This window comes from Tachypleus tridentatus, chromosome 10 (assembly GCF_004210375.1).
Source record: "Tachypleus tridentatus isolate NWPU-2018 chromosome 10, ASM421037v1, whole genome shotgun sequence".
NCBI classification, from domain to species: Eukaryota; Metazoa; Arthropoda; class Merostomata; order Xiphosura; family Limulidae; genus Tachypleus; species Tachypleus tridentatus.
In genome coordinates this window covers 97660476-97680118 of record NC_134834.1, presented here as the reverse complement: position 1 = coordinate 97680118, position 19643 = coordinate 97660476, and the positions used below count along the sequence as shown (strand labels likewise).

Sequence of the window (19643 nt, the reverse complement as noted above, 5' to 3'; positions counted from 1 at the left end):
TCAACATTCTTCTGTTTTGATCCTAGAGTCTATAACATTCTGGTATAATTACCTCAACATTCTTCTGTTTTTTTATCCCTAAAGTCTATAACATTCTGGTGTAATTACCTCAACATTCTTCTGTTTTGATCCCTAAAGTCTATAACATTCTGGTATAATTACCTCAACATTCTTCTGTTTTGATCCCTAAAGTCTATAACATTCTGGTGTAATTACCTCAACATTCTTCTGTTTTTATCCCTAAAGTTTATATCATTCTGGTATAATTACCTCAACATTCTTCTGTTTTTATCCCTAGAGTCTATAACATTCTGGTATAATTACCTCAACATTCTTCTGTTTTTTATCCCTAAAGTCTATAACATTCTGGTATAATTACCTCAACATTCTTCTGTTTTTATCCTAAAGTCTATAACATTCTGGTGTAATTACCTCAACATTCTTCTGTTTTTATCCCTAAAGTCTATAACATTCTGGTGTAATTACCTCAACATTCTTCTGTTTTGATCCCTAAAGTCTATAACATTCTGGTATAATTACCTCAACATTCTTCTGTTTTGATCCCTAAAGTCTATAACATTCTGGTGTAATTACCTCAACATTCTTCTGTTTTGATCCCTAAAGTCTATAACATTCTGGTATAATTACCTCAACATTCTTCTGTTTTGATAACTCTATCCTTTCTGCTTTCACGTTGCACTTGTTGCAGACAGCATCAAATCGACGGTTGTCTTTGGTTACAATACTTTCAATAGCATAAGCACCTTCACCTGGAGATATCTGGCACAGTCTGGACCCAAGTGGTTTACAGATTCAAGATGAGATCGATACTCCTGAATTTCTGTTTCTAGACACTACAGTAAGGATAACAATATAATCTCTCAGAAGTAAAGGGTTGATTATTTAAACAGATTAATTCTAGGTTTAAGGAGGTTAAAATAAACCAAGATTTTTGGTTCTCTGAGTAATAAAAACTAATCAAACTGTTCACATTATGTACCTGAATCTTGGACTCCTGGAACTCCAGACTGCTGACATCAAGGGACTTCAGAACACGTTCTGCCTCATCCATCCATGTTGCCAGAGTTTCATGGCTAGAATGAAAGTTCTGGGTTATTGGTAGTGCTTCCAGTGCCTGGCGGTGGCGTTAGCTACAGCAGCTGAGCTAACTCTGTGAACTTGCTGTGCAGGGGATCGACCTTTTCTTTGACCTGTAGGGCTTCATCCCCTACAAATAAACAATTGCTTCTTGATTTTCACAAGTTAAGAAAGGTTTATTTCAAATAAAATGATCACACATAATATTTAATACTGAGAATTTTAAATCATTGATTGTTAAGTAACTGTACACCAACAACTCAGCATTTATTACTTAAAGATCTTCACACGATCTTAATGAGGTAGCCAATCAGAAAAATAGCTTCACTCAAACTTAATAAGATAGCCAATCAGAAGAGAGAGAGCATCTCACAAGACTGATAAAATAGCACAATCATAAAAATAGCTTCACTCAAACTTAATAAGATAGCCAATTAGAAGAGAGAGCTTTTCACAAACTTTGTAAGGTAGCCCATTAAACAAAGAATGAACTCTTTCTAGACAAACAACAAAATATATCAGAAATACTCAATTAAAAACAATAAAATATTCTACCTCATCACATATGAACTGAAAAACAACAACTCTTTTTTTAAAACATTTTATTTAAAAAAATGAATACACCAAGAAACCAAAATCAGAAACAACACACCACTGAGAAGTTTCAAAACTAGAAACATTTTCAACAATATACCAGAGACGAGTTTCAAAACTATAACCAATTTCAACAATACACCTGAGATATGCTCAAAAACTATAACCAATTTCAACAATACACCTGAGATATGCTCAAAAACTATAACCAATTTCAACAATACACCTGAGATATGCTCAAAAACTATAACCAATTTCATTAATACACCTGAGATATGCTCAAAAACTATAACCAATTTCATTAATACACCTGAGATATGCTCAAAAACTATAACCAATTTCATTAATACACCTGAGATATGCTCAAAAACTATAACCAATTTCAACAATACACCTGAGATATGCTCAAAAACTATAACCAATTTCAACAATACACCTGAGATATGCTCAAAAACTATAACCAATTTCATTAATACACCTGAGATATGCTCAAAAACTATAACCAATTTCAACAATACACCTGAGATATGCTCAAAAACTATAACCAATTTCATTAATACACCTGAGATATGCTCAAAACTATAACCAATTTCAACAATACACCTGAGGATATGCTCAAAACTATAACCAATTTCATTAATACACCTGAGATATGCTCAAAAACTATAACCAATTTCAACAATACACCTGAGATATGCTCAAATACTATAACCAATTTCAACAATACACCTGAGATATGCTCAAAAACTATAACCAATTTCAACAATACACCTGAGATATGCTCAAAAACTATAACCAATTTCTTTAATACACCTGAGATATGCTCAAAAACTATAACCAATTTCATTAATACACCTGAGATATGCTCAAAACTATAACCAATTTCAACAATACACCTGAGATATGCTCAAAACTATAAATAATTTCAACAATACACCTGAGATATGCTAAAAACTATAACCAATTTCATTAATACACCTGAGATATGCTAAAAACTATAACCAATTTCATTAATACACCTGAGATATGCTCAAAACTATAACCAATTTCATTAATACACCTGAGATATGCTCAAAAACTATAACCAATTTCAACAATACACCTGAGATATGCTCAAAAACTATAACCAATTTCATTAATACACCTGAGATATGCTAAAAAACTATAACCAATTTCATTAATACACCTGAGATATGCTAAAAAACTATAACCAATTTCATTAATACACCTGAGATATGCTAAAAAACTATAACCAATTTCATTAATACACCTGAGATATGCTCAAAAGCTATAACGAATTCAATTTCAATAGTATACCAGTATCATGTTTTAAAACTATAAGCAATTTCAATAATTTACCTGAAGCATGTTTCATAATTTCATGTGCTGAGGAAATCAAGCTGTCAATTTGATTGTGATGGTCTGCTATTTCTTCATTAAGTTCCTGTTGAAAAATAAAAAAATATATTAAATATTTTTAATACCATAATTGAGTCAATATAGGTTAATACATTAACAACTAAGGTTTGTACAACATTATTTTAATTTAAAAGTGTCATCTAGTCTATGTGCAACATCAACTCAGGAAACTATCATCCAGGTTTTTAATAATATCAATCTAAGTTAAGCTATCGTCTAATCTACATGTAACATCAACTCAGGAAACTATCATCCAGGTTTTTAATAATATCAATCTAAGTTAAGCTATCATCTAATCTACATGTAACATCAACTCAGGAAACTATCATCCAGGTTTTTAATAATATCAATCTAAATTAAGCTATAGTCTAGTCTACATGTAACATCAACTCAGGAAACTATCATCCAGGTTTTTAATAATATCAATCTAAGTTAAGCTATCGTCTAGTCTACATGTAACATCAACTAAGGAAACTATCATCCAGGTTTTTAATAATATCAATCGGCTAGTCTACATGTAACATCAACTCAGGAAACTATTATCCAGGTTTTTAATAATATCAATCTAAGTTAAGCTATCACCTAGTCTACGTGTAACATCAACTCAGGAAATTATCATCCAGGTTTTTAATAATATCAATCTAAGTTAAGCTATCGTCTAGTCTACGTGTAACATCAACTCAGGAAACTATCATCCAGGTTTTTAATAATATCAATCTAAGTGAAGCTATCACCTAGTCTACGTGTAACATCAACTCAGGAAATTATCATCCAGGTTTTTAATAATATCAATCTAAGTTAAGCTATCGTCTAGTCTACATGTAACATCAACTCAGGAAACTATCATCCAGGTTTTTAATAATATCAATCTAAGTGAAGCTATCGTCTAGTCTACGTGTAACATCAACTCAGGAAACTATCATCCAGGTTTTTAATAATATCAATCTAAGTGAAGCTATCGTCTAGTCTACGTGTAACATCAACTCAGGAAACTATCATCCAGGTTTTTAATAATATCAATCTAAGTGAAGCTATTGTCAAGTCTACATGTAACATCAAGTCAGGAAACTATCATCCAGGTTTTTAATAATATCAATCTAAGTTAAGCTATCGTCTAGTTTACATGTAACATCAACTCAGGAAACTATCATCCAGGTTTTTAATAATATCAATCTAAGTTGAACTATTATCTGGCCTGAGTGTAACATCAATCTAAGTTGAACTATTATCTGGCCTGAGTGTAACATCAGCCTAAATTAGATGTGGTAATATCTTTCTAGTTGTCACATGACAAGATAAAACAACAGACCATTTCCTTTTGTCATTATATTTTGCAATTAAAAACACGCTAAACATGACCCTTAGATATGCACTATATCATAGTAAATTTGACAATACAGACATGACTATCACTTTTAAAAGATATACACTGTGTTACAGCTAACCTGAAATAATGAACAGAACTTTTCCCCAGGTCATGTACTATATCCTAATTAATCTGTTCATCTGAACACAATTTCCTTTTTATAACTGACCTTCTAGTCATAATTAACTTGCCACACTGTCATTACAGTCCCATTTACGTTTCTTACGTACATATAAAACACAGACACAGGACTTACCACAATTTCATAAATCTGTTCCTGTAATTTATCGACATAAACACTGAGAACCCTACATCGTCCCAAGCGAGATTCCATCTCATCCATCCAGGCCAAAAGGTCTTCAAAAGTAACTACAAAATTTCCTAGGCCTTCGTAAGCTTCAGTCAAGAGTTGACCAATGTTCTCACTGTCTTCCACAAGTTTGGCATATCTGTCTGTCACATCCTGAAACTTTTCGACTACAGTCTGAGCTTCATCGTCACCCACCAAACCCATCAGTGTCTGTACTGTTTCAGTTAGGTCTTCAAATGACTCCTTATGGTCCAGGATGTCTTCGTGCAAATCCTACATTCAGCAATATCAGAGTAACATTAGTAGTCTGTATGATTATATACTACAGTATTAAGATTCTGTATGAACCACTGCACATTGATGTATTGAGTAACTACATATTTTAATCACGTCTACAAATATTACTCAACCATATACTGAACATTTTCGCACTTTTCTTTGTCCTAATGCAAGCAGTTTTACAAATTTCAATGTTGGTCATAACAAGAGAACTGGACCAGCTGTTATTATAATTCATGCTGGTCGCTTTTCTAAGTCAGTGAACAATATATTGAATATCCTTAAGAATCAATAACCTTTACTGCTAAAGTATTATATTAAATCTGGTTATGTGACTCATTACAGGCCATAGTCAGATCACCGAGTGTTAATAAAGTTACATTAAAATGTCACCAACTCTGTGTTCCTCGATTCTCCGTCTGATCCTTTCCTGATCTGTTGGTATTGTAGCCATTCCCGATAACTTCTTCTCTGTTTGGTCCAGCCATTCAACAAGTGGTCTCATTTTCTCTTGGAAAGCCCGTGCAACAGGAAGTGTTTGTTCTAGTATATCTGTTCTCTCTCGAGCTCCTGCAGTTAGCTCATTAAAACGCTGGGACAGGTCCTCCAACTGATCTTGAATTTGGGCGCGTTCAAAGTCTTCAAGGTTTAGCATGACCTCTGCTCCCATCTCAGACAAGGATGACATACTATTCTGTCGGTCCAATAGCAACTTTCTCAGGAACTGAGAAGAGTAAACAATTTTTAATAACTTATACTGAATCATACAATTAATTAACACATTAAAAATTAATAACCTTTACAAATATTTTATCTGAACAGATTACATCACTATAAGTTGTAGAATAATTCACTCTTCACCTAATTAAAGTATCTTACGTCTTCTCTATCTAATATTTATTTATCCTACCACCCATCACTGCATTCAAGCCATCTTATGTCTTCTCTATCTAATATTTATTCATCCTACCACCCATCACTGCATTCAAGCCATCTTACGTCTTCTCTATCTAATATTTATTCATCGTACCACCCATCACTGGATTCAAGCCATCTTACGTCTTCTCTATCTAATATTTATTCATCCTACCACCCATCACTGCATTCAAGCCATCTTACGTCTTCTCTATCTAATATTTATTCATCCTACCACCCATCACTGGATTCAAGCCATCTTACGTCTTCTCTATCTAATATTTATTTATCCTACCACCCATCACTGGATTCAAGCCATCTTACGTCTTCTCTATCTAATATTTATTCATCCTACCACCCATCACTGCATTCAAGCTATCTTACGTCTTCTCTATCTAATATTTATTCATCCTACCACCCATCACTGGATTCAAGCCATCTTACGTCTTCTCTATCTAATATTTATTTATCCTACCACCCATCACTGGATTCAAGCCTGAATTTCTGACTAATAAAGATTTAATTTTTACAGTAAAACAGTTTTTCCTATACATAATTTTTACAGTAAAACAGTTTTTCCTATACATGGATTTATAGTTGATAATCTAAGAGTCTCCACTTACATTTTGTTCTTGAAGTTGAGCTTTTACAACCTTGTAATCAGCAGAAGGAGGTTTCTGGTTGGAAACCATTTCTTCAGTGTCTTCTAACCATTTCTGTACACCTTCCAGTGCCTCATGAAACTTACCAGACTGAAGCAAGGTCAGGTCAAGAAGTCTCTCTTTTTCATTCAGCTGAAAACAAAAGGTTCATGACATTTGTATTAAACCATGCTACACTTGTAAAATGTACATTTCTTTGCATTTCTATGGCTAAACTATATTGCCTTAAAGGTCTGAATACCATGCTAAAAATGGAGATATGTGTCAGCACAGTTACTTGCTTTTATCAAAACAAGTTTCCATTTTTTAAGCAATATTAAAAAGGTATTTCTGTCACAGGGTTGAAGGTTTTTAACATTTTTAAGAACCTGTATGAGGCCAGCACTAAGTAAGTTATTAGAATTTAAACAGAAAATCAGGTGCGAGTTAGATTACTACCACCACGTTTGCAGTAACCTATGTCTGTAGTGGCAACCAACAACTGGAATAAGGAAAGATAATTTTCCATTCAATTAAGGTGTGGTTTATTACATTCATTAAACAGGAAGGTAAACCTAACTAGTTGACAAATATACAACATCTTAAACATTTTTTTCAAATACAATTTTAATGGTGGGAGCTCAATACTGTTGTGAATTAATGAACAAGACCCATTAAGAACATGCTTTCATGACTATTATCTTCATTGTTTTAAAAAATATTCTTACTCTTTCCTTCAGGTTATTCCACTGGTTATTCAACGTCTCTAGGTCCTGCTCAAGATCTGCAGTATTCACACCAGATGAGGCTGACTGTACAAGTCCTTGGCCAAGTTTGTTAATCTCCTTGACCTGGGCACCAACTGGGGCTACCCGATTCTTATGGAATTCCTGTTAAATGAAACAAATAATCATTAAAAAAAAGATGGTACATGTTTAGACATGTTGAGTGACCACACACATATCATTAATCAATTATTAACGTACAAACATATTGAATTACTAATTCCCAAATACTCTCTTCTTAAATTACAAACCAAACGTACACATCTCAGCATTTTCCCTCACGTACACAGATTTCAAACTACTGAAATAAAAAAGTGTGGTTGAAACCAAAGATGTTCTGAAATGGAGGTTTCTCTCCACTTACTTGCAAGAGATTGTAAAGCATAAGTTTTATATAGTGAATATTTAAAAATTAATTGAACGTATATTAAAGAAAACAGTGAAATCAAGAAGAAACAGAACCTGAGTGAGGAATAATCTAGGGAGCTTCTAGGTAATTATATCCAATGTGTAATGATCATCAATCGAATTTGTGAAGAAATTAATCATCTTTTTATTAACTGATAAAAATATTAATAACCAGTCATGAAAATGTTTTAGTGAAAAAGTTATGCACAGATGGATGAAGTTATCTAGAAAGAGTTTGGAGCCATGAAGAAAGCTGATCTGTAGTGAATGTCATCTTCAGAACATGGTCTTATTGTTGGTTTGGATTTGAAGATCAGAATCAACAGCAACAGGAATAGAGAAGTCTGAATTTAACAGTTTGGATTACTTGATAGAAAGAATCTGAAATTTGCTCTTGAAAAAGAAAGTTTTATTGGGAAAATGTAACTGATGGACAGTAGAGGATTTTCAGAAGATTTAGTAAAATTAACATGTCATAAAGTAAAGTTGAATTTAACTAGATATATTTATTTTTTACTGTAATGCCTTTCAATTTTAAAGTGCAAACATAAAAAAAAAACAGATCTGGTGGAAGGATATGTTTTGCAACCAATCACTTGTCCACAACCTTGACAAAGTTAGAAACAATAAAGGTTTTAAGATAGATACTCCTAACATGAGAACAAAGAACTGCTTGAAGGGATCAGACCCACGTTAAACAAAAAAAACAAAACATGTGCTTCCTGATCTAATCAGATATATAATGGATGGAAATAACATATGGTAACTGATGAATAAGACAGGTATTGTCATGAGTGAAAAATGGTATAAGTAGATATAGGTGTAGCAAGAAATTAAACATTAAGAAGCAATAGTAAGTAAAATTAAAATATTTGTATTATCTCGTCAATCATAATTACTAATCTGTACAAACATTTTTCCAACTACTATTCCACAATATACCTTTAAATCCTGTTGTTACACACCTTAATATTTCCTCATATCCATAGATCTTGAACTATTACCATATTTTTCAGTGTATAAGATGCACCCCTATTTTCAAAGCTATCTTCATGGGAAAAAATATTTTTCCCAGTTATCATTTATTCATTTGTTCAACATCAGCATAATGTTTCTATTATTCTTTAGAATACTTCAAAAGTAGTGTCCATAATAAAATAAAATATGGTCGTTCCATACATTGTTCATTCATTATGAAAACTTTCAAAATCTCCTTCTGCATCACTGAAACCAAGTTCTGAAAGTTCACTCTCACCCCAAGCAATATCATCTTTCTGAAAGTTCACTCTCACCCCAAGCAATATCATCTTTCTGAAAGTTCACTCTCACTTGTCCCCAAGCAATATCATCTTTGGTGACATTAAGACAACTGCTCACATCACATAACTACCTTCATTACAGTTTCCACACTTTGGGAAGAAAAAAAGGTTTGGTACTTTTAAACATTAAGAAAACAAAACAAAACTGTTTACTCACCATAAACCTCTTTCAGATACAGCTAGGAAGGCATAAAATTTTTTACCTTCGGTGTATAGGGCACAGGGGTGTTTTTGAGACCCCATTTTTTATAGAAAAATATGGTAATTTTCACATATTTGTTAAACTAATAGTCCCTAACACACCTTAAACTGTTCTTGCTGAGCACGAATCAGATCCACATCTCCACTGACGATTCTGAAGTTCCTTACTTCCTGAGCTGCATCTTCCACATCCTTCATGGTCTCTTTGTAATCTCCATAGAACTTCTCTAAACGAGAAAGGGTTGATTCCAGGTTGACACTACGAGTCTTCGATCTCTCCTCCAATCGGCCAAGTTGTCGACGCATATTATCCATCTGCATGAATGTAAAGAGGTACAAATATTCAGTAGCCCATATAAAACATGTGACCATAAGGCTACAGCTTATCACACATTAGCAGAAAGAATTATAACATAAGTTGTTAACAAACAACAGAACAGTTCTACACCCTTGCACATTAACCAACACACTATTCGTTGAATCCTCACCTATAACATATGTGAATTATTACATATTCATGATAAAACCTAACAACTCACATGATCTCTGTAACTTCCTGGGTCTGATGTGTAATGCTGACTGATAAGATCTTGAGCCTGCTGGCTTGTGTCTCTAACATCCTCTTCTACCCTCTCCAACCTCCGCATAAAGTCCTAGTAAACAGTTAGATAAAATGAAGTAAAGAGAAACGGAACACACATAAATAAAAAATCAATTATACTTGAATGCTATCTTAATAAAACATATGTAATGACATCTTTCTAAGTGTCTTCCTTTGGACACTAAATCAGTTGTATTTCTTATCAACATTTTATTCTAACTGGTTCTATTCTGTATTTAACCCTTGTTAGTAAAGACATTGTATTAAGATTTTCTTTTACTAACTTTTATGTTCATTAACTATTGATACTATTTTTTTCCACCTTTCAATTGGTTCTACTCTACTGTTACATTTGATTTTATAATATTTTTTAAACACAGATCACTACACTGTTTTAAATATAATATGTTGTTTCCACTTTACTGTACATTGTTTCAATATAAGAATATCTCTGTTGGTTCTACAATTTTTACACGTGATGTTATTAACCTTTATGTCATCCAGCTGAATCTGCACTGTTTGAACATCCCTTGCTATGGGAGCCATGTTATCAAGTTCTTCCTCCAAAGCATTCAGGTCATAATGAACTCCATTCAACTTTGCCTAAAGAAATGGTAGAAACATCATGTTGTAGCTCAAGATGTGACAGCAAGTGTATAAATAAATGGTAGAAACATCATGTTGTAGCTCAAAATGTGACAGCAAGTGTATAAATAAATGGTAGAAACATCATGTTGTAGCTCAAAATGTGACAGCAAGTGTATAAATAAATGGTAGAAACATCATGTTGCAGCTCAAGATGTGACAGCAAGTGTATAAATAAATGGTAGAAACATCATGTTGCAGCTCAAGATGTGACAGCAAGTGTATAAATAAATGGTAGAAACATCATGTTGCAGCTCAAGATGTGACAGCAAGTGTATAAAGAAATGGTAGAAACATCATGTTGTAGCTCAAGATGTGACAGCAAGTGTATAAATAAATGGTAGAAACATCATGTTGCAGCTCAAGATGTGACAGCAAGTGTATAAATAAATGGTACAAACATCATGTTGTAGCTCAAGATGTGACAGCAAGTGTATAAATAAATGGTAGAAACATCATGTTGTAGCTCAAAATGTGACAGCAAGTGTATAAATAAATGGTAGAAACATCATGTTGTAGCTTAAGATGTGACAGCAAGTGTATAAATAAATGGTACAAACATCATGTTGTAGCTCAAGATGTGACAGCAAGTGTATAAATAAATGGTAGAAACATCATGTTGTAGTTCAAGATGTGACAGCAAGTGTATAAATAAATGGTACAAACATCATGTTGTAGCTCAAGATGTGACAGCAAGTGTATAAATAAATGGTAGAAACATCATGTTGTAGCTCAAAATGTGACAGCAAGTGTATAAATAAATGGTAGAAACATCATGTTGTAGCTTAAGATGTGACAGCAAGTGTATAAAAGATTCGAAACCAAAGTATGTGTTACAAAATGATTGCCTTTTCACCTTTATCTTACTTAATTTTGTGTAATATGAATTCTGTGTCTATCAGACAATAATTCTAGCATAAAACACCTATCAGAAAACTCTATATAGTTTATTAAGTAATGATTATATGACTAAAATGATCTCAGAATCACTTGTGTAATAATGGTTCCATACATTAAAATCAGAGGTCACAGATGATGCCAGCTCCAAATCAGCACACTGCTCCTGGAGTTTCTGTGTGAGCTGATGATAACGTTTATCAAGGCTATCCACTTCTTCAGTAATGTGGGACGTATCAGAGCTTGGAGAAGCATTTGTAATAAGCAGCTCTGCAGAATCCTTCACCTGATCAAGTTGCTTCTCCAAATCCCTAGCTTCGCCAAGCAATCCCTGGTAGGAGACAAATTACAAATGGTTTTATTTCACACAGAAAACTAATTTCACTTTCTAATCTCTATTTTTTTTACAGATCTGTAAAGAACAACCTTTTTCAGTCCAGTATCTTGTTTCTCTTAGGAGGGATATGTTTTGATTCATTTGTTTTATTTTAAAGTTTGCACAAAACTAAACAAGAGCTATCTTGGCTAGCCATCCCAAATTTACCAGTGAAAGAACAGAAGCAAAGCAGTTAGTCATCGCCACCCACTGTAAACTCTTGGCACACTGTTATCAACAAACAGTGGGATTAACCACATATTATAATGCTCCTACTGCTGGTAGGGCAAGCATATTGGGTGGCAAGATAATTCCAACTTGCGACTCTCAGTCAAGCACTATAACCATCGGGTACTGCAAAACCAGAATAATTGATCTCCCACCCTCAAGTGATCTACAAAATAAAACTACAATAAAGACAATCTGCTTAAGTACAACTCTTATTAACATTTTTATGTATAAAACTAAAATAAATCCAAACTGCTAACTATAATTTAGATTTTTTATAGCACCCTCACAGTTGCAACCTCAATTTAGAAATATTTAAAACTTCCCATTTCCAAACATAAAAATTTTCAAAGTACAAAAACAATACTGGTAAATCTGTGATATTTCAGGATGTTTGTTGTTTTAAAATTAAATACTTTGGAAATCTGTAAAATTCAACTACCTGTCCTTTTTATGTTTTACAGCTTCCAAAATTATAAAGTTAAACAAAACCATAAATATATTATCTAAAAAATAAAATATGGAACTTTTGAAATCCTATGAATCTACTCATTACAAAGCCTACATATAAACAACTTGCACTGTTTTGGTTTTGTTGCACGTAGAGTTTGAATATTTTGTATTTTGTTGTAAAAATTACTCTAGGAGTTTCTTTCTACTTTACAAAACTTTCTCCTGGTAATTTGAAAGTAATGAAGACTTACAGTAGGTTTCATCTCGGGCTTAGAAATTAGTGTGAACCTTTATTATCTAACTGTATGTGGTTTGTAGAGATAATACAAAAATAACATTTGCAGATAAGATATTGTCACTTTATATTACTTTTAATGGGATAAAATATACTTTATTTAAAACTACCACCACTAAAGTGGTCCACTACATGATGTCAGTAGGACTAGGGATGTACTGTTGTTGTTAAAAATGTATATTTGTTTAAATGAAACAAAACAGATGCATAAGTTGGATTATACATTGAGTACAAACTTCTCTGTATGTATATGGGAGGTTAAACATTTTGTAAATCAAACGAGATAATATACAAACAATGGCAGAGTAACAATATCTGTTGACTGTGAAACACGTGTTGGTCTGTGACTATGGTTTTACTGTATACAGGAATAATGTGTACCTCTGTGATATGGAGGTTTTTGTTTCATTAATAAAACATAAGTATACAAAAAAAATACGATTTGGAAACAACCAAAGGTTATCATAATTAATGTGTGAAGTGGCTGTATTGTACATACAGTTCAAAGTTTAATGGTTAGGATATATTTAGGCTGTAAAGCTGAATCATCCCTAATATATATTACAAAATATTTAATCCTAATAGAAATATGACAGTTTCAAATAGATAACTTTAAGGAATGAGATGTACTTGGTGCATTAAACTTGATTCACATGTTTAAAAACTACACTGGCTAGAAACCAAGGAGGTACAGATATAGACATCTACCCATACACATTACTCACCTTTAGCCTCTCTAATAGCTTAGTATCCTTCCCAGCACTCCCAAGTGCATCATGGGATACCAACCTGTCTTCTAATCTCTGCAAGGCATGTTGTAAATCTCGAGCATTATCCCGATAGTCAGCCAAGTGTTGAGATATATCATCTACAGATTGTACACGTTCTAGAACACCTAAATATTGGATAACAGAAGCCTACTGTGAAATACATATTTTAATACACCTAAATACTGTATTACTAGAGTCTGGAATAACACATATCTTCTAATACACCTGTATACTGTATTACTAGTCTGGAATAACAAATATCTTCTAATACACCTATATACTGTATTACTAGAGTCTGGAATAACAAATATCTTCTAATACACCTATATACTGTATTACTAGAGTTTGGAATAAGAAATACCTTCTAACACACCTATATACTGTATTACTAGTCTGGAATAAGAAATATCTTCTAATACACCTATACACTGTATTACTAGAGTCTGGAATAACATATATCTTGTAATACACCTATACACTGTATTACTAGAGTCTAGAATAACAAATATCTTCTAATACACCTATATACTTTATTACTAGAGTCTGGAATAAGAAATATCTTCTAAAACACCTATATACTATTATTAGAGTCTGGAATAACAAATATCTTCTAATACACCTATATACTGTATTACTAGAGTCTGGAATAACAAATATCTTCTAATACACCTATATACTTTATTACTAGAGTCTGGAATAAGAAATATCTTCTAAAACACCTATATACTGTATTATTAGAGTCTGGAATAACAAATATCTTCTAATACACCTATATACTGTATTACTAGAGTCTGAAATAAGAAATATCTTCTAATACACCTATATACTATATACCTGGAGTCTGGAATGAAAAATATCCTCCAGTGCTACCAGGTATCAAATAATGAGAGTATGTTTTGAAAAAACTATTGGTCTATTATACCTAGGTAAGGCATAATAAGTGGCTGTTGAGAAAACAAACAAATTACTATGCCATTTTATGGAACTTGAAATGAGTATAGAAAAATTATTTCTATTTTTAATAAAGTTACAATATGTAGTTGAGTACAGAAGCTCGAAAATATCTAATTGTTTATTAAAAAAGGGAGCATTTACTACAAAGGTTAAAATTTTATTCTCGCTTAACCTTACTTACAAAAATAGTAATGAAATAGGGTAATTATCATATTTTCTTTAAGCCTTTTTTTTACCCTTGTTAAGTGCTTCCCAGCGTTGCTTAAGCTGATTAAGTTCATCTTGGATGTCAACCTGATCAGTGTCAGTCTTACTGATGAGGGTGTGTCCAAGGTTCTTAATGTTGTCATATTCTTGGCAGTGTTGCGACAAGTCATTTTTGAATGCCTAGAAAAAACATCATCTTATTGTATGTGACAACATTTATGCTATACAGAATAGAATGTATGCTACACGGAATATGATAGAATGTGTGTGATAACCACCAATGACTCCCTACTGCTGATCCAGAAGACAGTTTGTACAAAAAATAAAAATGAATGTTTTAAAATTATGCTATTGAAGGATACTGTTTTACAAAGTAATTAAAAAGTGTCTTAAAAATACGAATCTTTACATGAAATTTCTGGCTTGGAACTACGCAGTCCTCAATTAAGACCTGCTGATGAATAATGCCTTAGCTTTAATACTCAAACTAAATCATGTGAAAATAATTAGCAAGTAGAAGACTATACTGGTTAGGTCTAATTATATTATGCCAAGTGGTAGTAATGAAGATATAGGAAAATTTTATAAAGGATATCACAGAATAAGATAAATGGTAATTCATGATCTCTCACAGGGGTTTTCTCTTACCTGTATCTCTTTGATTTGTTTGTCTAGTTGGGCACGATGAAAACTGACTGGAGGTAGAGAAATCAATTTAATTTCACTCTGCTCTAACCAAGGCAGGAAAACCTTGATAGAAGAATGAAACTTGAGGCTCGTGTCGACACATCTGTGCAGACGAGTATTTCTGGAACATTTACAACATATTAGCCATCTCTATAGATTCGTCAAATGTGTCCAAAAATTTACATTTAGAACTTTCAGTGCAAGCATCATCAATTAAACTGCTGGCCAAAACTACTGCTAGTGAAGAAACAACTATTAATGAAAATTGTTGGTTGGTTTTACTGTTAGTACACACAATGTACTGGATATCACTATTAATACCAGTGAACCTGTACATTTACGTATTCTAAAAGTTTCACTCTTCTTAGCAGACGTTCAGTATATGCTAGTAACTGCAATGTGTGTTGAACACCAATCCAGAGAAGATTGAACTGGAGAGATCAATGCTAAATAAAGAACAGGTTGTTAAATAATAAAACTGTATCGGACACAACAGAATGATGACCAGTCAACACGAGTCACATTGCCGACTGAAAATATTTTATGCAGGTACATCAAGAAAATGACACTGTTTGTGTTACTTTCCATAAAAATATCACAAAGTACAAGACATACCTGTCAACAGCATCTTTTCTGATCTTATCCCACTGTTGTTTGATTCCATTTAGTCTGTTCTTAAGCTGACTAGCATCATTTCTATTACTTGTTTTGTTCACCATATCAGAGCCTCTACCCAAAATAATATGAACCTCATGTTCCTTGTCCAACACTTCTTTGTATATTGGCTAGAGCAACAACAATCAACATTACATTTTACTACCTACTTCAAAAAGTTGGTGAGCAGTTGTCTTCACAGTTTTATGATTAGAAGCACTAGTTATGTGATATAAGAAATATTTATATTCAAATCAGTTAAACAAAAATGCTGTGGTATGACAAAATTAAAAACAAAAGAATGGAAAAAATTTTATCAAGAAAAATGACTAATGAAAAATAGATTCACAATGTTTTGGACACTTTTATCTTTGGTAATTTTAAAAAGCCCAAATTGTTATGATTATTAAAACATCTATTTAACTTTAACCACTTCTTGTACTATAAGTAAGCTTTTTTCCTTTGTTAAAATTATTTATAATTAATTAAAAACAAAGAGAGATTATGGTTAATAACACAAGATGTCTCACCTCAAAATCAGCGATCTGTCTGGTAAGTGTATCGTGGTCAGCAGATATTGAAAATCCCTGACCTAGTGTTTGTTCCATGTCATTTAACCAGTTCTGGATGCAGTCACATGACAAGTAGAACTCGTGATCTTCTTTCATAGCTGATTCAAGTTCAGCCTTACGGTTTTCTGACATAAAACACAATAACTATTCATCACTGATTCAAGTTCAGCCTTACAGTTTTCTGACATAAAACACAATAACTATTCATCACTGACTCAAGTTCAGACTTACAATTTTCTGACATAAAACACAATAACTATTCATCACTGATTCAAGTTCAGCTTTACGATTTTCTGACATAAAACACAATAACTATTCTTCACTGATTCAAGTTCAGCCTTACAGTTTTCTGACATAAAACACAATAACTATTCATCACTGATTCAAGTTCAGCCTTACGGTTTTCTGACATAAAACACAATAACTATTCATCACTGATTCAAGTTCAGCCTTACGGTTTTCTGACATAAAACACAATAACTATTCATCACTGATTCAAGTTCAGCCTTACGGTTTTCTGACATAAAACACAATAACTATTCCTCACTGACTCAAGTTCAGCCTTACAGTTTTCTGACATAAAACACAATAACTATTCATCACTGATTCAAGTTCAGCCTTACGGTTTTCTGACATAAAACACAATAACTATTCATCACTGATTCAAGTTCAGCCTTACGGTTTTCTGACATAAAACACAATAACTATTCATCACTGATTCAAGTTCAGCCTTACGGTTTTCTGACATAAAACACAATAACTATTCATCACTGATTCAAGTTCAGCCTTACAGTTTTCTGACATAAAACACAATAACTATTCATCACTGATTCAAGTTCAGCCTTACAGTTTTCTGACATAAAACACAATAACTTTTCATCACTGATTCAAGTTCAGCCTTACAGTTTTCTGACATAAAACACAATAACTATTCATCACTGATTCAAGTTCAGCCTTACGGTTTTCTGACATAAAACACAATAACTATTCATCACTGATTCAAGTTCAGCCTTACGGTTTTCTGACATAAAACACAATAACTATTCATCACTGATTCAAGTTCAGCCTTACGGTTTTCTGACATAAAACACAATAACTATTCATTACTGACTTTAATGAGTGAAGTTCAGCCTTACAGTTTTATAGAATGACAAACAACAACTATTCATCACTAACTCAAGTTCAGCATCACAGTCTTATAGCATAAAAAAAAATTATTAATCACTGACTCAAGTGCAGTTTTATGGTTTTCTAGCATAAAAAACAACAAGTATTCATCACTGACTCAAGTTCAGCTTTATGGTTTTCTAACATAAAGCACAACTATTAATTGCTAACTCAAGTTCAGCTTTATGGTTTTCTAACATAAAGCACAACTATTAATTGCTGACTCAAGTTTAGCCTTACAGTTTTCTAACATAAAACACAACTATTCATTGCTGACTCAAGTTTAGCCTTACAGTTTTCTAACATAAAACACAACTATTCATTGCTGACTCAAGTTCAGCCTTATAGTTTTGTAGTGTAAATTAAAATAGCCCTGCAGTATAAAGTAATTTGATGAATTCATGTGTTGTATACAACTTCACTAACAGGTTAATAACTTCACCATAAAATAAAAGAAGTTCAAAACAATATGTGAATATAACATACAACATTCATACTAAAATGTTAACTTTACTATACAACAACAGGGTATTATTTTGAAGCTGTTCTGTTTCATAATAAAAAGAAATATTATAACTTTAATAAAAGTTTGTTTGTTTATTTGTTTCTAAATTTCATGCAAAGCTACTCAAGGGCTATCCGCTAGCCGTCCCTAATTTAGCAGTGTAAGATTAGAGGGAAGGAAGCTAGTCATCACCACCCACTGCCAACTCTTGGGCTACTGTTTACCAATGAAAAGTGGGATTGACTGTCACATTTGACAAAACTATTTTTAAGACATAATTTAAGAACTAAACAAAAGAAATATCTATGATATAAATACCAATTTTCTTGTTAAGATTGTTGTACTGTTTTTCTACTGCGTTCAGTTTATTTTTAATCTCATTCTTTGAACCAGAGTCACTTAAAAGATCACAGAGCTGTTCACAAACACTCTCTGCATCAGCCAGAAGAGGGCGCTGGTCTTCTAACTGTTTTTCCAAATCCTAGATTAAAAAAATATATATAACTTTTTATGTCCGAAAAAGTAAATCTTAAAAATATTAATAATCACAAAGTTCAGTTGTTGTTGACTCACAAAGTAATCACACTTAAATAAATATATGATTCTGTACTACCTCTAAACAACTAGATGATTCAAGTACAGTTTCTAAAATGTTTCTGTTAGAAGTGTTCAAAATAATTTACAAAGAAACCACAATAAACTTCACACACAAAACTACAAGAAGTAACATTAAGTACAGTACTCACCTCTAGTTTTTTCAACTGCCCATCTGCATCTGACCCATCAGAAGACAAGTGGTCATACTCATCACTAATGTGTTGTAATGATTCCTGCAGACGGTTCAAATTCTCCTGGAAGTCCCTGGTTTACCACTAGCTGCATCAAGAAGTTTTTTTTTCTGTCTTCTAGTCGACCCATAAGACTGTCCCAATGTCGTTGGACATTATCCATCTGATCCTTACTTTTTTGCAGAAGCTGACGAGTGACCCATGTTCTCCATAATGGCATTTCCAGACCGACCAAACCGTTCTACAACTGGTTGTTGACAAGTACATTCATCTCTCATTACCTAAAATTAACAAACAATTGTGAAGCCATGACAACTTTCAAACAGAAAAGTGGCTCCATCTAGTGTAACATGTAGAAACATTTATAAATATCTATTACAAATAAATAAAATATAAACCGTACTTTTCTACTATTAATTAAAAAAAAAACAGAAAACACTATTGACCATAAGCACCAACAGAAAACTATTGATATACTTAGTTATTAACAAAAAACACAGACAAGACAA

General features: G+C 32.7%; 1 pseudogene across 1 annotated transcript in view; it reads right to left on the bottom strand.

Moving 5' to 3' along the window:
* LOC143228421 (microtubule-actin cross-linking factor 1-like) overlaps positions 1–19412 on the bottom strand; it is a 70000-nt pseudogene extending 50588 nt beyond the window's left edge. Inside the window, exons 1-18 of the transcript XR_013015329.1 lie at positions 19093–19412; positions 18665–18827; positions 16633–16799; positions 16064–16233; positions 15410–15569; positions 14791–14941; positions 13556–13725; positions 11594–11809; positions 10426–10539; positions 9875–9988; positions 9438–9650; positions 7351–7512; positions 6605–6775; positions 5464–5790; positions 4734–5060; positions 3052–3136; positions 1001–1228; positions 649–854 (exon numbers count right to left, since the gene is read on the bottom strand). The product of XR_013015329.1 is annotated as a microtubule-actin cross-linking factor 1-like (transcript). The remainder of the gene's footprint in view (positions 1–648; positions 855–1000; positions 1229–3051; positions 3137–4733; positions 5061–5463; positions 5791–6604; positions 6776–7350; positions 7513–9437; positions 9651–9874; positions 9989–10425; positions 10540–11593; positions 11810–13555; positions 13726–14790; positions 14942–15409; positions 15570–16063; positions 16234–16632; positions 16800–18664; positions 18828–19092) is intronic.
* Between the last annotated feature and the right edge of the window lie 231 nt (positions 19413–19643).